This window comes from Callithrix jacchus, chromosome 4, assembly GCF_049354715.1.
Source record: "Callithrix jacchus isolate 240 chromosome 4, calJac240_pri, whole genome shotgun sequence".
Lineage (NCBI taxonomy): Eukaryota > Metazoa > Chordata > Mammalia > Primates > Cebidae > Callithrix > Callithrix jacchus.
Window position 1 is genome coordinate 161,058,571 of NC_133505.1, and position 20,529 is coordinate 161,079,099.

The following is a 20,529-nucleotide window of genomic DNA, read 5'->3' on the forward strand; positions in this document are numbered from 1 at the left end:
TATCCAACCAAACCTACAATCAAGTGTGAGTGCAAAATAAACACATTTTTGACACGTTTGTTTATTCCTTATGTGCCCTACATGAAAACATTGCTTGGTAAACTCTTTAATAAACTGGCAAAGACATTTAAAAAGAAATACATGAGATAGAAGAAGGAAAAGAACATGAGATTAAGAGTCAGGGAAAGATGAGCAGGTAATTAAGAAAAGAAGTACAAATAAAATCCAGTCTACTGAAACTGTGCAAGTATAGTTTCATATTTCCAGCTTGATATCCCTTCAAGTGATTTTGTAATCAATCCTCACATATTTGCAGTTACATTTAATTTCAAGTAATGATTTTGATGAGGAAAAAAGAAAGTACTATTAATAACACAAAGTCTATAAACAGATGAAGGCTAAAAGGTTACTAGACCTTTTTCCACTGTTGATTATATCTATGCCTTCACAATTTCCTTCTTCATAATCTTTCTTTCGCTTATTCTCACCTAAAGTCAGAAAGTAAAAAATGTGAAGTTAATTTAAAAATATTAAAATAACAAAAATAAAAATAAAAAATATTAAAATAACTCAATTGCCTAGAAGACGAGAAGGAAGTGTTAGTGTGACTGACTGATTTAGAAAGGAACAGTGTTGTATAGAGATATTGGATATGATAACTTTGCAGCACATTTCATCAGACAATAAACTGCTATGTGTAGTTCTCCTCTCCTCCCTCAGCCTCCAGGAAGACTTCCCAGGCCCCTGTGTTAGGAGAGGCCATATGAGTAGTTCTGGCCAATGGGGACTGGGCAGAGGTGATGTCATCACTTTCTGTCTGCAGAAGTGTATGAGTGCCCCATACCCTCCTTCTGTGTCATGGCCAACACCGAAGTTACCTATTGACATGGTGGAGTTGTAGGATGGTGGAGCCTTCATCAGCCTGGATCCCGGATTGACTATGTGGAGTAGAAGAGCCCCACCCTCCTGATGACCAGCAGTGAACACAGAGTGCAGGTAAGAAATCAGAGTTGGCCAGGTGCGGTGGCACATGCCTGTCATACCAGCACTTTGGGAGGCCAAGATGGATGGATCATGAGGTCAAGAGATCAAGACTATCCTGGCTAACATGGTAAAACACTGTCTCTACTAAAAATACAAAAATTAGTTGGGCATAGTGGTATACACCTATAGTCCCAGCTACCCGGGAGGCTGAGGCAGGAGAATCACTTGAACCCAGGAGGCAGAGGTTGTGGTGCGCCAAGACTGCGCCACTGCACTGCAGCCTGATTACAGAGTGAGACTTTGTCTCAAAAAAGAAAAGGACAAAACAAAACAAAAAAAGAAATGAGAGTTACTTCAGGTTAATTTCAGCATAGCCCAGTCTAATCTAATAAGAGCTCCTGTGCCTTACTAATTATTAACAAAAGTCTTTCCTATATTTCTTCAAGCTCTGTTTAAATTTTTCCGTGTAAACTGACATATACCCAAGGTAGGTAGTTGCCTTTTTTAACACTTTGGCTGGAAGGTGATTTTGTTAGGAAAGACATTGATATTTCTACTGAGGATAATAAACTCAGGGAAAATTGAAAATGGCAACAAGAAACCTTTCACTTGCTGAAAAAGCTTGCTCTTTTCTTTTCCTTTTTCCTCACTGTCAACATACAATAAATGAAGAAAATTTTCTGAGGAAATGCCCTAATAATTTGTGGAAATAATCTCAAAAGATTTTAAGATTTTCAATTAATACCTCATCATTCTTGAAATTGGATTCTACCTTTTAGAAAGCTATACCCATATTTTTTAGCTAAAATTTTTAAAAAGCAAAAATAGTATTAACCAAGAAAACAATAGCTCAAATGTTAACCTGCCCTCTCAATAATCCGAAAAGCTTACAGATTCTATTTTCAAAGAATGATGTTCATATAAATATTCTTTCAGCCAGTTCTTTTTTTGTAATTTAGTTGTCCACATTCTTTTCACATTGTTATATTTTACACACATATGCACAAAAATTATGAGCCTTCAAGAAGAAAAGATATGTGGTCATTTCTTCACTGCCAGCACACAAGATTTTAAGAGTTTATTTTAAAATAAGGCAAGGAACCCTGGGAGTCTGAGTTGTTTCTTTATTAGAGGTGTGAGACCTGGCCCCATTTCTGTTCTGGAAAAAGTCCATTGACACCTTGAATCACTTGGTAACATAAATCAAAATTAAGCAAGTCTTAGAACATTAGTTGTATAAGCCATAGCAAGTAAAAAATAGTAAGAGAAATATAACCTGATGTTTGAATGCATTCACATAAAACTCCACTATATTTACTGCCCAGCAGGAATATGTCAAAATAATTAGACAAGCATTCTGTACGTGAGAAATCTGTGGAGGACTTGAAATAATCATGGGGCCAAAAATGTAGGCACATGTAAATGAAAACTACATATGAACTGTTTGCTCCCACTGCACATCTTTGAACTAAGAACTGTATCTATCACACACCAGGGCCTGTTGAGGGTAGGGGGCAAGTGGAGGGAGAACATTAGGGCAAATACCTAATGCACACAGGGCGTAAAACCTAGATAACGGGTTGATAGATGCAGCAAACCACAACATGTATACCTATGTAACAAACCTGCACATTCTGCACACGTATCCCAGAACTTAAAGTAAAATTATCAGTTTTAAAAAAGAACTATCTCTGGCCGGGCACGGTGGCTCATGCCTGGAATCCCAGCACTTTGGGAGGCCAAGGCGGGTGGATCACTTAAGGTCAGGAGTTCGAGACCAGCCTGACCAACATAGAGAAACCCTGTCTCTACTAAAAATACAAAAAACTAGCCGGGCATAGTGGTGCATGCGTGTAATCCCAGCTACTCGGGAGGCTGAGATAGGAGAATTGCTTGAACTCAGGAGGCTGAGGTTGCTGTGAACAGATATCACGCCATTGCACTCCAGCCCGGGCAACAAGAGTGAAACTCCATCTTGAAAAAATTAACAAAGAACTATGTCTATAATTTATTAGAGTGACTAGATAAACAAGGTTCCTTTAGTATTGCTTAATGACAGGAGTCACAGATGAAAATTGTTAACATGCCAAGTTGGAGGACATTTTATTATCCTAGTAGCTGGTTCAAGACTTTCTCTTATGTAAACATTTGACTTTGCTAGAAAAATATCATCATAAGCCCCTTTGGCATAAAATCTGAAATGCAGCAGTGTTTGGGTGTGTAAAGAAAGACCTGCAATGAGGCAGTGAGGGGAAGAGGAGAGGTGCAGCCTGTAAAGTGGGGAGAGCAGTGTGACAGAAGAAGTGACACCACAGTGTCAGCCTCAGTAGAAAAGAGGTGAAGAGTCTGAGCTTTGCCTTCATGTTAGCATCAGGAGAAATCACGGCAGTACACCAGGACACCTGAAGAAATAAGTTATTGGAAATTCATACCAATTATTGCAAGGTGCACTCCAATCTTAAAGGCCAGGGCTGATGCCAAGATCATTCATCACCATCTGATATGGTTTGGCCCTGTGTCCCCACCCAAATCTCATATTGAATTGTGATCTTCAGTGTTGAAGGAGGGGCCTGATGGGAGGTAACTCGATCATGGGGGTGGATTTCCCCCTTGTGGTTCTCATGATAGTGAGTGAGTTCTCATGAGATCTGGTTGTTTAAAAGTATGTAACAGATCGCTTGAGGTCAGGAGCTTGAGATCAGTCCGGGCAACATGTCTGTTTTTTAAAATTAAAAAATAAAAATAAATAAAATATTAAAAGTGTATAACACTTCCCCTTCTCTCTCTCTCTCTCTCTCTCTCTCTCTCTCTCTCTCTCTCCTCTCTCTCTCTCTCTCTCTCTCTCTCTATGTCCTGCTCTGCTATGTGATGATTGTGCCTACTTCCCCTTTGCCTTCCACCATGATTGTAAGTTTCCTGACACCTCCCCAGCCATGCTTCCTGTACAGCTCACAGAACTGTGTGCCAATGAAACCTCTTTTCTTTATAAATTACACAGTCTCAGGTAATTCGTTATAGCAGTGTGGGAACTGACTAATATACCATCATAACTAACATTTATTAAGTTCTTAATTATGTACCAGATAATGTTCTAAGAGCTATATTCATATTAACTCAATAAATCCTTACACCAGCTATGGAAGGTACTATTAGTCTCCATTTAACAGAAGAGGAAAGTGAAGTGCATAAAGGTTAAGTAATGTGCCCAAGGTTACCCAGATTGGTATGTATTTGTGTCAGAGATAAGATTCAAACCCCAGCCCTCTGAACTCAGAGCCTCCCCTTTGTACCATTGTGCTGTCTCTTATTTTATTACAAGAGACTGTAAAGTTCATCTAATTCAGTCTTCCAACAAACGCAGCTTCCTTATAACAAGCCATGCTCTTACTAGATGCCCACTGTGATGAGGAGGTCTCTAATCTGAGAGCCAGAAGTATTATACGAGAAAACATACTTGACAACTTTTGAAGACAGAAAAATCACCCACTTTTGTCAGTACCTTTGGGAAACCAGTTTTGTAAATCATCAATGAAAATAAAGTATCACTTAAAATTCCTCAACAACACATCAAATTGTATGGTAAATAAAGCATTCTTTACTGCAGAAGGCCATGCAGGCATCTTACTGACTGACTCATCAGTAAATCCACATATTTTGTATACATGAGACCACAGAATTTATGTCTTAGAAGACATCCAAACAACTAAGGTATGCACCAAAACTAATCTGTATGTCCATGAGTCAGACAACCAGGACAACAGGTTTAATAACTACAAAACAAGAAAGAGAAGGACAATGGTCACCAAAAGGCACATTGGTGACTAATGAGTTATGACTAACAATATTTCAAAGACAGTTGCAACATAATTGGAAATGGTAGCAACTACATACTGGGAACAATAGTGATTATTGTCTGGGTCATAGAAAAATAATAGTATTTAAGTTAATATACTAATACTTCCTGAAAAATTTACCAGAATTTTAGTAACATCTATAGACTCACAAAAAGTATGTCCTTAACAGATAACGGTGGAAATAATGTTTCCTTTAAATTCCCCAGCAAGTTTAAAATTGTGTTTCATCTCTGAAAAAAACAAAACAAAACAAAACAATTAAGGCCTCATACAAGGGCTCACACCTATAATCCCAGCTGTTTGGGAGGCCAGGGCAGGAAGATTCCTTGAAGTCAGGAGTTAGAGACCAGGCTGGGCAACATAATGAGACCCTGTATCTACAAAAAAATTTTAAAAATTAACTGGGCATGGTGGCATACTTGGGAAGCTGAGGTGAGAGAATCACGTGAGCCTGGAAGGTCAAGCCTGCAGTGAGCTGTGACCATGCCACTTCACTCCAGTCTCGGAGACAAAGTGAGACATTGGCTCAAAAACTAAATAAGCAAAAAAGAATTAAACCAAATAAAGAATGGATACCCCAGTGAGGAGTTAAGACATATAATTCTTTTAAAATCATTTCATAATAGAAAATCAGAGGAATAATGAGAAGAATTATTTAGATATTCAACTCCAGTCTTTCCTAGATCATTAGGAGTAAACCCATAAACTTTAGAGGTGGGGGACATCTTAAGATTATTTCACTGTTACACTATAATTATTAAATATAAATATTTAATTGTAATTATTGGTCAATTTAAATCAGTAAGTATCCCATTTCTAGAACATTCAATTTATGCTTGGGCATCTAAACACACACAATTGCTTATAAAATGGACTCTTCATGTAATTATAGTTCTAAAGTACTTTGATAGTCATGGTATATTCCTTACTCTGAGAGAGGCAAAAAGAAAAAAAAAATGAACAAATAAATAAATAAATGACATTAGTAGACAAGTCTCCCGCTGAAAAGTAATCTTCAGAGGACCAAAGATAGTTAGCAATTTATCAATACTATTAACTTCCCTCTGCATAAATCCTAGCCTAGGGATAAACATATCTAGGCTACACTAATTTAATTCACAAATTAGAATAACAAAAAGAAACTCAGGCCTTTCAGGTCATAAATATCACTAAAGAGAAAGAATTTGTTGCAAAGAGTTTTCAATTACATACCAAAAAGTTATGAACTTTCTTGGTCCAGTTCTGTTGTCTTTGACCTTTACAGGGGAAAAAAAAAAGAGAGAGAGGAAGAGAAATGTGAACCATGAGATTTCTGCCTGTACTTAATCACCTAGGAGAAAACAATCCCACCACATGAACCCCAAGAAGCAGCAACAAAATAGTAAGTTGGTCATCGTGATAATGTTAGAGTAGATAGCTCAGCAAACACAAACAGGTCAGGAGCGTCATTACCACCACCCAGGAATGTCAGGCAATGTTAAACCATCAGGTGATGGTCAGGCAGTTGTTAAACTGTCTCTCTAAAATAATAATTGGTGGCAGCTGGTGCCAGGGAAAGGCAGTCTCCCAACAGATAGGAAACAGTTGACGCTGGTGATCATCAGCTTCCTGATGAGATCTCAGGAGCTGGCCAATGGGTCCAAGCATGTGCAGTAAGAGGCAAAATGGCAGAGTTTAACTGGTATATGACCTCCCTCCAGGAACACTTGGCCGGTAAGGGAAAAATGCCTCAAGTGAGCATGCACACAGCTTCAGTAAACACACTGAGCATGCTCTCCTCTCAAGTGCTGGCAGGCCACGACACATACCTGCCCTGAGGGAAGAATCAGGGGAGAAAAGACAGAAACCCCTGCACCATGCCAATGTGTAAAACCTCGAGCCAAAGATCAAACAGGGCACTTGGATCTCTCAAGTTGTTTGCTTGGCACTTTCCCAAACGTACTTTACCTCCTTTTGTCCCTGCTCTAAAACTTTTTAATAAGCTCTCACTGCTGCCCAAAAACTTGCCTCAGTCTCTCACTCTATGTCATGCCCCTCAATTCCTTCTACGAGGGAAGAGTCAAGTTGCTACAGTAAGTACCCCATTTCTAGAGCATTCACTTTATACTTGGGCTTCAAAACACACACAATTGCTTGTAAAACAGACTCTTCGTATAATTAAAATTCTAAAGTACTTTGATAGTCATGGTATATTCCTCACTCTGAGAGGCAAAAAAAAAAAAAAACCAGAAACAGAAAAATAAATCACTCAACTCATAAATAAATAAATAACTCTAGTAAACAAATCTGTACAGAGTCACCTGTGCTACCAATAACTTCCCAATGTCTCTCTCAAAAAATGAAAACAAAGTTTTATCTCGTAGGAAAGAAGATCTGGGAAGCAAATTATCACAAAACCATTAAACTGAGATCCTCACAATGGCATTCTTTTTCTAAAGAGGATAGTTAAAAATAATGTTCTAACCCGCTGAACTCACCCCATGATACGTTTTTACTTCACTTTTAAATGCCATGAAAGATGTGCATGTTCTCTCGTGGCTTGAGAACTTCCATCCGTTTTCTTGGAATTTTTCCAGTGGGAAAATGTTCAAATTAGTAACAACAATTCCATGCATTGCCTAAAGCATATATTTATAAAAACACAGATTTTTCTTTTTTTAAATCTATATATTTGCATCACACAGAAAAATAAAGTGGTAGGAAGGTACGATCTGTAAAGGACACACTTCGAGATCTGTATTTTAATAACTCAATCTACTTGAGTACTAGGATTTTTTAAATTCTTTTCCAAAATTTTATTTTGAAAACATTTTAAACTATAGAAAGTTTGTAGGAATAGGTAGTAGCAATGAATACCCACATGGCTTTCACCTTGATTCCCAAATTATAACAGTTTTCCAGGTTTGCTTTATCTCTCTGCATATCTAAACATTTCGCTGAACCATGTAAGCCCCTGGTAGACCTAAAGATGGTTTACCCTTACATACCTCAGCTCGTACCTCTTAAGAGCAATGATCCTACCATAGATACGTAATTAATAATGGTCACACTCAGGAAATTTTAAATTGACACAATGCTATCTATATGCAGTCCAAATGTTCCAATTTTAACACTAATGTCTGTTTCAGTGTGGAAGATTTGTTATACCTTACTTTAAATTCTGGATTTAATCAAGGATTACCAAGGAATGTCTCTAGTCTCCTTATATTTCTCACGACACGTTTTCGTAGCGTCCAGGCCAGTTGCTTTGCCTAATAGCCCTCAGTTTGGATTTGACTGATTGTTCCCTCATGACTAAGTCAAGCATTTTTGGCGGAGGTAGTCACAGGTTGGAATGCTTTCCTTCTTTTTATATATTAGGAAAACCACATAACATGTTGGATTAATATTTTCTTTCAATCACTTAATAACACTTAGTGATTGCCTCCTATAAAGTAAATTTAGTGTCACAGTTTGCAATTCACAAAATGCTTTGATGTGGATTAATTTATGCAATTTTCACTACAATCCCAAGAGGTAAGCTTTTTATTTTGGTGATCTTTTCTCTTCTGAATAGAATTTTATCCAAATTCATACAACCGGCAATTCTAGTTCAGTGGCCAAAACTTAAGTGTAGAATTACTGTAAAACTCACCCTAGAGTAAGAAACCCTCTATTTTCATGTCAGTTAAATCTAGGTCCCTTTTTCTCTTTTGTAACCTGTACTTCCCATTGTCCAGACTCCTTGCCTTACAGTTCTTATTTTGTTGTGTTAAATTACAAGGTAGTGAGGTATCATCATTTAGCTAAACATTTTTTCAACCACAATTATTTCAAATTATAACAATTAAACCAGAAACAATGGGGGGAAATGGGTATTAAATCAAAAGTGAGTGATACGTTAAAATAAGCTAACACTCAAAGTGGCTTTTCTTCATGTATTTGCCTTTGCTTTGGTGCAGCTAATCACGTGCCAGCTCTTCCTCTCTCCCCAAACAAGAGCTTATGTCACTTCCTTCTACTTTCCAAAACAATGAAAACAGTATTTCCTGATGTGGTCATCTATATGTTTACAAGAACTTTTTAGCTATTAAATTACGTAGTTTTTCTGATTTACTTTTTGCCTTGGAGCCTCACAATTGCTGTGTCGTTTAGTTTAGAATCAAGTCAAGAAAAGCTCAGGAATCAGTGTATGTAACTTGAGTCACAACCAATAACACGAATCTCTAAGTAGACATAACAGCCAGAAGGAGAAACAAACAGGTTTCCCAACTTATAGGTCAAGGGTACTGAAGGGAGCAAAAGCCAGAAAAGGTTTAGAGTGGTATCGAAATTTAAAAAGCAATACCGGCCGGGCGCGGTGACTCACACCTGTAATCTCAGCACTTTGGGAAGTTGAGGCGGGTGGATCACGAGGTCAGGAGATCAAGACCATCCTGGCCAACATGTTGAAACTCCATCTCCACTAAAAATACAAAAAAATTAGCCGGGCATGGGGGCATGTGCCTGTAGTTCCAGCTACTCGGGAGGCTGAGGCAGGGAAATCGCTTGAACCAGGAGGGAGAGGCTGCAGTGAGCTGAGATCACACCACTGCACTCTAGCCTGGCGATAGAGCAAGACTCCGTCTCAAAAAAAAAAAAAAAAAAAAAAAAAAAAAAAGCAATACCACCTAAGTCCAGGTAAGTGCAACTGCATATGCTTATCTGGGTGGCATTAGACTTAGCTATACCATCTAAAACATTTTCAGTATAGAAAGATCTTGAAGAAAATAGGGTGCAATTTCCCAGTGACAAAAACCACTTTACTAAGCCTCAAGCTAAAATAACAGATCAAGATTCATTTACTGCTTCATCCATGTACATTTCCCTAACACTAAGTGATCTGAATATCTCACTTCAAAGTTAAAGCACAATTAGAGCAATTTAAAATGTCTGAATAAGGATTGTAATATTATTGCCATTGTCCAGTGTTCAATTTCATAAAGAAGCAGGAACAGACTCCTGAAAATAAAAAAAACCCAGAGAAAAAAATGAACTATGTTTTCCACTTCTACAAAGCTCTTAGGGCATCACATGACTTTCTTTCGAATTGGCATATTACACACCCCCTAAAAAAAACTGTATACTTTTATCCCAAGAAAAGCATTAGTCTTATTCTTTATTTGAATTAGTTTTTAGGCCAAATGCAGTAAAAGAAGTTGCATACATGATTGTGCTTAATGTATAAATTGTGGCAAGACAAGAAGTAGTAAGAAATGTTTCTACTGTGAAGTCTTTAATAGAACATGTATCATTCATTTTTCCCCACTAATCCTCAACAGACTCCTATTATCTTCATATAACTAGAGAGGCTGCCTGCCATTAATTTAATCACTGTGATTTCCTAAGAAATAAAGACTGATGTCTATTGAAAATTATTCCAATTATGTCTTTGAACATGAGTTCAAAACTGGTAAAATTACCACTTTCAATAATATATTAACCTCCTAATTGTTATTCTCACAGTCATCTTAAAGCAAAGAATGACATTGGGGCCTAATTCTTTTATTCAACTTTGAGACACAATTATTTATAAAACTTTGCTCAAGTTCAACCCACTCCAGGTATAATCTAACCCTTTAAAATACATCCTAAGAAGCAATTTCTCTGCTTAAGAACAAAAACTGGGCCGAATGCTTTTTATTGTATCCCACAAAATCAAACTATGTAACCACTGGAAAATAAGTAGAAAATCACTAGGTAAAAATAGAGAAAAGATATCTCACAAAAACACCAATGATAAAAGTACTGGAGGCTGGAGGCTGTAGGTTATGTCTCTAATCCCAGCACTTTGGGAGGCCAAGGCTTGAGGATTGTTTGACCCCAGTGAGAGAGCCAAGTATAATGGGGTCCCCAACATCCTCTGACTGGCCTGTGCACTGGGAGGCATGCGCATTGGGGTAGAGCTATGGAATTTCACACCATTTGCAGAGGGGAGGATTCTGGCTTCTCCTGTTCCCAGGTTGTAACTGGGAAGTCAATCTGTGAGGCAGGAAGCCTAACAGCAGGACCCTTGCTTTGCTAGAGTCCCTGTTTCCCCCCTTTTTTTTCTTTTTGCTTAATAAACCCTGCCCTTCTCACCCTTCAAAGTGTCTGTGAGCCTAATCTTTCATGGACGTGTGACAAGAAGTGGGCCTTTAGCTAAACTAAGGAGACACTCTTACAATACCTGGAGGTCAAGATCACTCTGAGCAACAGAGTGAGACCCTACGTCTTTCAAAAAATAAAAAATAAAATGTTTTCTTAAAAAGGCAGTAATAGCCCACATTTATTAAGGTCTGATTATTTAATTTGTCAGCCATGTGCTAGGTGCTGCTCATGCATTAAAGATTTCATTTTCACAACAACCCTGAGAAGGTGGTGCTGTGTTTGTTTGTTTTTCGAGACAGAGTCTCCCACTGTTGTCTAGGCTGGAGTGCAATGGCGCAGTCTCAGCTCACAGCAACCTACACCTCCTGGGCTCAAGAGACTCTCCTTCTTCAGCCTTCCAGGTAGCTGGGGTTACAGGTCCCCAGCATCATGCCAAGCTAATTTTTTTTTTGTATTTTTAGTAGAGACAGGGTTTTACTATGTTGGCCAGGCTGGTATTGAATTCCTGACCTTGTGATCCGAACAGAGAGCATACAGGGGTCTAGGTCAGTGACCTCTGCACCGGTATCGGCTGCCTCTTCCCACACTGCTAGACTTCTTGGCTCATCTTGGCTTTTGCCAGCAGCCCCAGTGGCTGTCCCTCCAGTCCAGGCCTTTGTGGGCCGCAGTCCATCAGCTAGTCTGTACGTGCCAAATCAAAACTGCAGAGAAGTTTAGCCTCTCTTCCCCAGGAATTTGGGACTCTTGCAATGCTCCTGGTCATACCTCTGTCCTGAAGTGTCTGGAGCTCTCTGACAGGACAGCCAGGCAGTGACTGCCTGTCCCACACACACACGTGTGTGCATGCACACTCTCTCTCTCTCTCTCTCTCTCTCTCTCTCTCTCTCTCTCTCTCTCTCTCTCTCGCTCAGCAGTTGGTCGGCCACCACCTAATGTAGGAGGTCATGTTAGCACACTGTCTTTCCTGACACTGTTCAAAATATTAGTTCCAAATTATTAGCTATATGATATGAAGGAGCTAACAGCTACTACTCTCAAACTTTTCAGTGTTCTGAGTCTAAATATGCTGTGAACTCTGTACATACCTTTCATGAGAATAAAGGAAGCACAGGGAGATAGGAAAGAAAAGGGAACAAGAGAGAAATGAAGGGAAAAGAGCCAGTTTCCAAGGTGCGTCTTGCTGGGTTTTGACCAGCTATAGGGCACCAAGAGGACAGGAACACCAGAGGCAGGGGAAGGAGCTGCTATAAGGAGAGGATGTGACCAGGCGTGGTGGCTCATGTCTGTATTCCCAACATTTTGGGAGGCTGAGGTGGGTGGATCACAAGATCAACAGATTTAGTCCATCCTGGCCAACATGGTGAAACCCTGTCTCTACTAAAAATACAAAAATTAGCTGGGTGTGATGGTATGCACCTATAATCCCAGCTACTCAGAAGGCTGAGGCATGAGAATTGCTTGGACCAAGGAGGCGGAGGTTGCAATGAGCCGAGATCATACCACTGTACTCCAGCCTGCTGACAGAGGCAGATCCATCTCAAAAAAAAAAAAAGAGGATGTAAAGAAGACAGGGGAGTGTGAAACATAAAAGTCACTTCTCGGTTCCACCGCTGCCTTCCTTGCTTCTCCCAGACGTCAGTGTCACATCCTTTCATCTGTCTAGCCTACCCTCACCTCCACCACATGCCCTACAAACTCCCAGACTAGAGATTCATTTGTGGCAACTACCAACACCCAGGAAAAACTCTGTATCTCTCCTTAACCAAAACATATGTACCATATAAAATGCTGTTCAAATGAATATCATTCTCAACAGCTTTGGATAAAAACAGAGAAAGAACATTAAGGTGAGAAAAGCTGACAGGGTCCCAGCTATAGTGGAAGTCAGGAGGATTGGATGCAGAAAGGTTGATGTAGATCCTAAATGTGTGAATGTGGGTTACACAATGACACTGCTCTCTGCTTCCCTATTGGTCCAAAGTCATTACATTTCTTTATTTTTTTCTCTTTTCTCTCTCTCTCTTTTTTTTGTTTTTGAGACAGCTGGAGTGCAGTGGCGTGATCTCAGCTCACTGCAACCTCTGCCTCTTGGGTTCAAGCAATTCTCCTGCCTCAGCCTCCAAGTAGCTGGGACTACAGGTGCATGCCACCATGCCCAGCCAATTTTTGTATTTTAGTAGAGATGGGGTTTCACCATATTGGCCAGGATGGTCTTAATCTCTTGACCTCATGATCCGCCCACCTCGGCCTCCCAAAGTGTTGAGATTACAGGCATGAGCCACTGTGCCTGGCCCTCTCTTTTTTCTTAATAGGGTCTCACTCTGTCACCCAGCCTGACATGATCATGGCTTGCTACAGTCACAACATCCCTGGGGTCAGCTGATCCTCCTGCCTCAGCCTCCTGAGTAGCTGGGACTACAGGTACATACCACCACACCTAGCTAATGTTTGTATTTTTTGTAGAGACGGGGTTTCACCACGTTGCTCAGGCTGGTCTTGCACTCCTGGGCTCACGCAATTCCACCCATCTCGGATTCCCAAAGCCAGCAGGGATTACAGGCGTGTGCCACCTTGCCCAGCCCAAAGTCATTACGTTTCTAGATATTTGGTCCTTCTGGCTTGTAGCAGGTTCCTGACTCAGCACCCCTACCATGAGCATATTTTAAACCCCAGGTTGATATGCATCTGGCACTGCTATTCTGCAGCTCACATTCAGGGCTCATGGATATCATGTCCTCACTCTGATTTTGGCTCTGCCAATAACTACAGCTATTCCACCTTTTAGAAAATTAAGTTGTTTTGACATTTACAAATACATATTTACATTGTTGTAAACTTAAAAATGCAAAGGAAAAAGTTGATAGAAGAAAACAAAAAATCACCATCATCCCCAAGTCCACAGGTACCCACTGTTAACTCATTGTATATATCCTATCCACTTTTTTCTATTCATTTTGAAAATTTGTAACATAACAAGGGGGATTCTGTACATACAGTTTTGTGTCTGCAAGGCCTAAATCTTAGAGCTCTGCATGGACAGGGATGACAGCTAATATTTTGGCTGCTTGAGAAGTCACATTTAGATCCTTTCATCACAGGAGAGGCCCTGACATTCCACTAACTTGATCAGGCATGGATGAGGTTTTGGACAGCACCCTAATGAGCAGCAGTGCTCTGAAGAGCATTCTTTTCTTATCTCAGCTGTTGACGGTGAGGTCCCAGGGTGCAGAATAACGTGAAAGTCCACATGAACATTCCCAGTGTTTAAAAACCAGCATATAAAGCACAGAAGTGCTTCTAAGAACAAGGTCAGGACACTTTTGAGGCTCAGTGGGGTTATTCCAAATATTTCATTTCATGGTTTAGCATTTCTACATTCTTTTAAATAAAACCCATATAAATGGCAGAATGCAAAGACTGTTTGAACTAAAAATTCACTGTTAGTTAAAAAAAAGTCAGATTCAGAATACTTTGGCTCAATTTCAGAGAACTATAAAAACTTTTTCTAAGAAAATATTTTGAGAACATATTACAAAATATATTTTAATAAGTTTTCAAATATACACCACTTTGATTTTACAATTTCCCAAATGGTCCTCAAAAGTCTTTGTGTAGTTGGTTCCTAGAGAACCTCGTAATCATAACTTAAACTAAATTTAAGTCAGTAGTTTGACTTTGCAAACATTTCATGATAGAGTTTGACTTTGCAAACATTTCATGAGTTATTAGTCAATTACATAATCTCGAATCAAGAGAGCATATTTAAGTGTTCATTGATGAAACAGATTGTGCCCTGCTAATTCAACTGAAAAATGACTCAAACCCAAAGAAAGCAAAGAGAATGGAGAGCAATCTTCCTTAAAAGAGAAAAGAATGGTTAAAAGTCTCTTCTTCCAACAGAGAATGAGCAGTTCTTATTAAGGTTATCAACATTATGGGCTGGACGTGGTGGCTCATGCCTGTAATCCCAACACTTTATGATGCTGAGGCAGGTGTATCACCTGAGGTCAGCAGTTTGAGACCAGCCTGACTAACATGGTGAAACCCCGTCTCTACTAAAATACAATATTAGCCAGGCATGGTGGCACATGCCTGTAATCCCAGCTACTTGGGAGGCTGAGGCAGAAGAAATGCTTGAACCCAGGAGAAAGAGGTTGCAGGGAGCTGAGATAGCACCATTGTATTCCAGCCTGGGCAACAGGAGCAAAACTCCATCTCAAAAAAAAAAAAAAAGGTTACCAATATTACTGTTGTGCACATGCACACACACATAATCTAAGGAAGAAGGAGTGTTTCTCTTTATCCCAGGATGTTAACCCAAAGAGTTTAGGAAATACTCCTATTTCTTTCACAAATCAGTTGTGAACCATCCATGCCTTAAAGTCCTGTTGTCAGAGGATAGCATTCTAAAGCCCCTCTCGGTCCTTCCAAGAGTGCTTTATTAAGCTGGGCTTCTACTCCATGCCCAGCAATAAGCAAGTCTCTGTGCAAGTGGGGGAAGAGACCAGGGGACAATTGCTGAGAGCCTAGGGGAGGTGGGCGGGTCCACACTTAGCAGTTTCATTTTGCTGCAGGGCCTAGGGGAGATGGGCCGCCTTTCATTCAACAAAAGTGGTCTATCATGGAATCAACCCAAATGCCCATCAATGACAGACTGGATAAAGAAAATGTGATACATATATCCCATGGAATACTATGCAGTCATAAAGAGGAACGAGATCATGTCCTTTGCAGGGAGACATAGATGAAGCTGGAAGCCATTATCCTCAGCAAACACTGCATGCTCTCACTTATAAGTGGGAGCTGAATGATGACAACACATGGATACATGATGGGGAAAAATGCACACTGACTGGGGCTTCTAGGGGAGGTATGGGTAGTGACAACATCAGGAAAAATAACTAATGCCTGCTGGGCTTAATATCTAGATGATGGGTTGACAGGTGCAGTAGATTTACCTGTGTAACAAACCTACACCTCCTGCACATGTATCCTGGAATTTAAAATAAAATTTAAAAAAAAATAAGATGGATTGATGGATGGATACAGGGTTGGATAAAAGGACAGATAAGCAATAAAGCAAATATCATAAAGCATTTTTCAAAAAGAAAAAAAGGAATCTATGATTTAAGAAAAAAACTTTGAAGGCTGTGAATCTATACTCTTCTATTTTGCCAAAATTTAGCACTTCTGTGCCCGAATCATGTATAAAATTCATCAGTTGGCATATTACTTTAAAAATGACACCCCAAAGTAAGTGAAGACTTCACATCACCACTTATTTTCCAAACCCCACTCCTGGAGGAAGCATTTCTCCCATGACTGTGGAGGGTGTTTTGTCTTCCCTCCCAGAAGGAAAGAACAACCACTTTACATTTTCATTAAAGCTAAAATCCAGGCAGACCTCTTTGTGGGTAAAATCCAAAGCAGATGCAATTTTAGGTTAAACATAGAGTATTATTACTTATTCTGATTTTTCAGCTGAGTCTCTGAAAATGTTTATTTTCTATTTGTTTAAATGTAGATATTGAGAGACATGGCTTCCTTTTTTGTTTCTTCCCTAATCAAATGATTAGATGTAGTGGCTCATGCCTACAATCCCAGCACTTTGGGAAGCTGAGGCAGGAGGATCACTTCAGGCCAGGAGTTCCAGACCTGCCTGGGCAACATATGAAGCCCCTCATCTCTAGAGAAAAATTTAAAAATTGGCCAGGCATGGTGGCATGCACTGTAGTCTTAGCTACTGGAGAGACCGAGGTGGGAGGATCCCTTGAGTTTGGGAGTCCAAGGATGCATTGAACTACGACCACAGTGCATTCCAGCCTGGGGGACAGAGCAAGACCCTGTCTCTCAAAATAAACAAACAAAACTAACAACATCAACAGCAACAAAACAACAACAAAAAACGAGGAAAGTAGACATTTTCTCCCTCCCTGCAAAAGAACATGAAGTTCAACACATAAACACCATATTTCCCATGGGCTTTGAAGAAGTAAACATTTCATGCTCCTTTGCAAGTCACTTTTGGATGAAACTGACAGCACTGTACTTCTTTAGGTAACTAAATAAGGGTTCTTATATTTGAAAACAATAGCTTTTATGTTATGAACTAGGAGTGGCTTTAATGGAGAAATTGCCCTGTTACTTGACCACTGAAAAGGAAGAGCCGCAGACCAGCTATTCCAGACCCAAAATAATTAACTTGGTTAGACATACCATCACATTTACGTGGCTTATAATCAATAAATCTATAAAACAAGTTAACTCAGCCCTTTACCAAAACAGATTTTGAAGTCAATTTTCTTGGCACATACACCAAGAAGTTATATTAAGCACTATCTGTTTAGATTTTCCAGGTTAAAACCATTGCGGTCATAGGCTGTGGTCTCCATGTGTATCCCTGATCCCTTACATTACACTCTGGACTCAGCTGGGACATGAGGAAGGAATGATAGGGGTGGGAACCAGCGTTCTTATGTGGGTCATCATCTCTTGGGGCCATGCAGTGGTAGGATCTAGAGATTTGTGATGTTCCCAAAGGAGCATGAGACTCTTGGGCACAAGGGTTGAGGCTCTCTGATCCAGGCACCCCTTATGGCTTGAAATATTAGCATGGTGCTTTGTTAAATGCATTTGTGGATGTACTGTTCTCCAAGCTACAAAAGCTCGTGTTTAATCTGCAGCATAGAGTAGGCTGCATGCCTATTTAATGCTAAGAACACTTAAATCCAACTGGCCGGTTTTCAATCTATGTCAAAGATTCAGTTACAATAAACAGCATCTATATAATATGCTTAAAGGTGTATCTACCTCTGTATCCCAGAGTTGTTTATTGAGTCCTGGGACTTTGGCAGGGGGTCACGATCCCTGAAATTGTGTGCATAATTTAATATGGTGTGTGCATTTACAGCTTTCCTCATAGTCTCAACTGGACCAGGATATACAGACAGTAAGAATCACTAATCTACATTTTAAGATTAAGTATCTCGAAGGAGGTAGTACTAATAAGTAAAAACAAATAATACCTTATGCTCTCAAAAGGTTAAAAAAATCATACTAAATATTTTAAAATCTATTCCTGGATTAAGCTGGGCCAGCATAAATGTGTGTCATTGATTTCCACTGAGAAATTATAAGAGATAGTTCAATGAAACAGAAGGTTGTTTTGTTTCATTTTGTTGGGAGGAGTCTCCCTCTGTCACTCAGACTGCAACAACCTCAGCCTCCCCCACAGACACCCTTGTTCAAGTGAATCTCTTGTCTCAGCCTCCCAAGTAGCTGGCATTACAGATGTGCACCAACACACCCAGCTAATTCTGGTGTCTTTAGTAGAGATGGGGTTTTGCTGTGTTGGCCAGGTTGGTCTCAAACTCCTGACCTCAAGTGATCCACCTGCCTTAACCTCCGAAAGTGTTGAGATTACAGGCGTGAGCCACCGTACCCGGCCAAAACTTCATTTCTTAAGTTTGCATTTGCAACTTCTGAAAAGGCACTCAACAACTTTATGAAACTTTGGGCCAACATTTCTATTACTGAGAAAGAGAAAAAAAGATTATTTAGCATATAAAATGTCTATTAAGAAGCAGTGCATCTGATTCAATCATTTGAAGACTCATTTTCTATTTTGCAAATTATTCAAGTCCCTTCCTTTTATTTTGTCTTCCTTGTATGTCAGGCTTCTTTTGCCTTTTTATCGACACTTTGACACTTTTAGCACATTTAGAGTAGGACAAGAATGAGGAAGTAAAACAAAAGGCTGTTGGCGTGATTACTTAACACACATTTAAATATCCTTTTTAGTTGCAGTTATGATATTTGTAATTAGGGCTTGGTACAAAAGAATGTGTGTTTGTGTGGATGTTTTGGGGGCAAGGGAGATAGTGTACATGTGGTGAGACCACCCCAAGAAGGACATGGGTGAAGACCTTTGTCCTTATTTCCCAAAATTAGCTGATGTAAGATGAGGAGAGGGCCAGGCAAGGTGCCTCACACCTGTAATCTCAGCACTTTGGGAGGCTGAGATGGGAGGATCATTTGATGCCAGGAGTTTGCGACCAGCCTGGACAACACAGTGAGATCCCCCATCTCTACAAAAATTAAAAATTAGCCAGACATGGTAGCACATGCCTGCAGTCTGAGTTACTCAAGAGGCTAAGATGGGAGGATTGCTTGAATCCAGGACTTCAAGGCTGTGCTGAGCTACAATCGCGCCACTGCACTCCAGCCAGGGTGACAGCGTGAGCCTCTGTCTCAAAAAAAAGAACCAATTTGGAGATTATTCTCTAAGTACCACTACCCCCCACTGCAGTAACAATGGGAATGGAGAGTGAGGACATTAACTGAATAAATTCACAGGAATGATGTCATTTAATCCTCACAAACACCCTGGGTCCTAAATTATACTAGCTTCACTTTACAGATGAAAAAGCTGAGACTTGGAGTGAACATTAGTCTCCTCAAAGTCCCATAGGTAGTAGGTAGGAGTCATGGTTAATCCCTGGGATGGTGGAGTTTCTCCTCTCTCTTCTTCAGGCCAACAGGTGTATCTTATCCCTGGGCCATCTGCCCCAATTCCAGTGAAAGCTGTGATTGGAAATTAGAGTTCATAGTTGAATGATACTGCACCAGATTATCTAGGATCCTCTGCGTACGCATCGCTTTGCATAACTAAAAAGTTTCGCAGATGGCTCAGTTCCTATTCATTTAAGCAGTGACATGTTTTCATGTTAGTAATTTTGAATAACTGAATGTACTAAAACTGTACTAAAATGTACTAGATACCTCCTGCCTACTTAGAAAAGTAGCCTGAAATTAGTTTTGTTTATTTTTTTTTTAGATGGAGTTTCACTCTTATTGCCCAGGCTGGAGTGCAATGGCACAATCTCACACAACCTCTGCCTCCCAGGTTCAAGTGATTCTCCTGCCTCAGCCTCCAGAGTAGCTGGGATTACAGGCATGCACCACCATGCTCAGCTAATTTTTTGTATTTTTAGTAGAGGTGGGGTTTCTCCATGTTGGTCAGGCTAGTCTCAAACTGCTGACCTCAGCTGATCTGCCCATCTTGGCCTCCCAATGTGCTAGGATTACAAGCATAAGCCACTATGCCCAGCCCAAAATTTTATACTGGTGACTCTGGGTCAATGGTTAAAAAAAACCCTACTTTCTGGCATGGATGTGTTATAAGGGTAATCCCATCCATTGAGGGTCTCTGCCCATAATCTGAATTAACACTAAGATCTTTGCATTCTTACAACTTCTTTTCCATTTTTTTTTTTTGTCTTTTCTTTTGTCTTAATTCTTTCCTGTCAGACATCACTTCTGTTTTCAGCAATACTGATGGAAAGTTTCTTTCATCCTCCTCTAGATTAGAAAGTCAGAGAAGAATTAATAAATAGAGTCTAAGCGAGAGCTTGAAAACATTTGGCGTGGAATAAACATTGCGGTGCCTGAGATTTACGACTTGTTGTTAATGACATCTATTTGATCGCTCATGGAGTTACATTGATTTGCTGATTCCCTGGTGTGTCCTGGATGTGTGAGTTTATAGATAACTTCCAAATAAATGAAATTCAACTACACTTCG

The 20,529-nt window shown here is 39.8% G+C and overlaps 1 protein-coding gene across 2 annotated transcripts in view; it reads right to left on the reverse strand.

The window, feature by feature from the left end:
• Positions 1-20,529, reverse strand: part of IPCEF1 (interaction protein for cytohesin exchange factors 1) — a 194,978-nt gene that overhangs the window by 129,356 nt on the left and 45,093 nt on the right. For both annotated transcript variants that reach the window (XM_078370328.1, XM_035296999.3), the window contains one exon: positions 6,051-6,094. The gene's annotated coding sequence lies outside the window, so the exon portion shown is untranslated. The remainder of the gene's footprint in view (positions 1-6,050; positions 6,095-20,529) is intronic.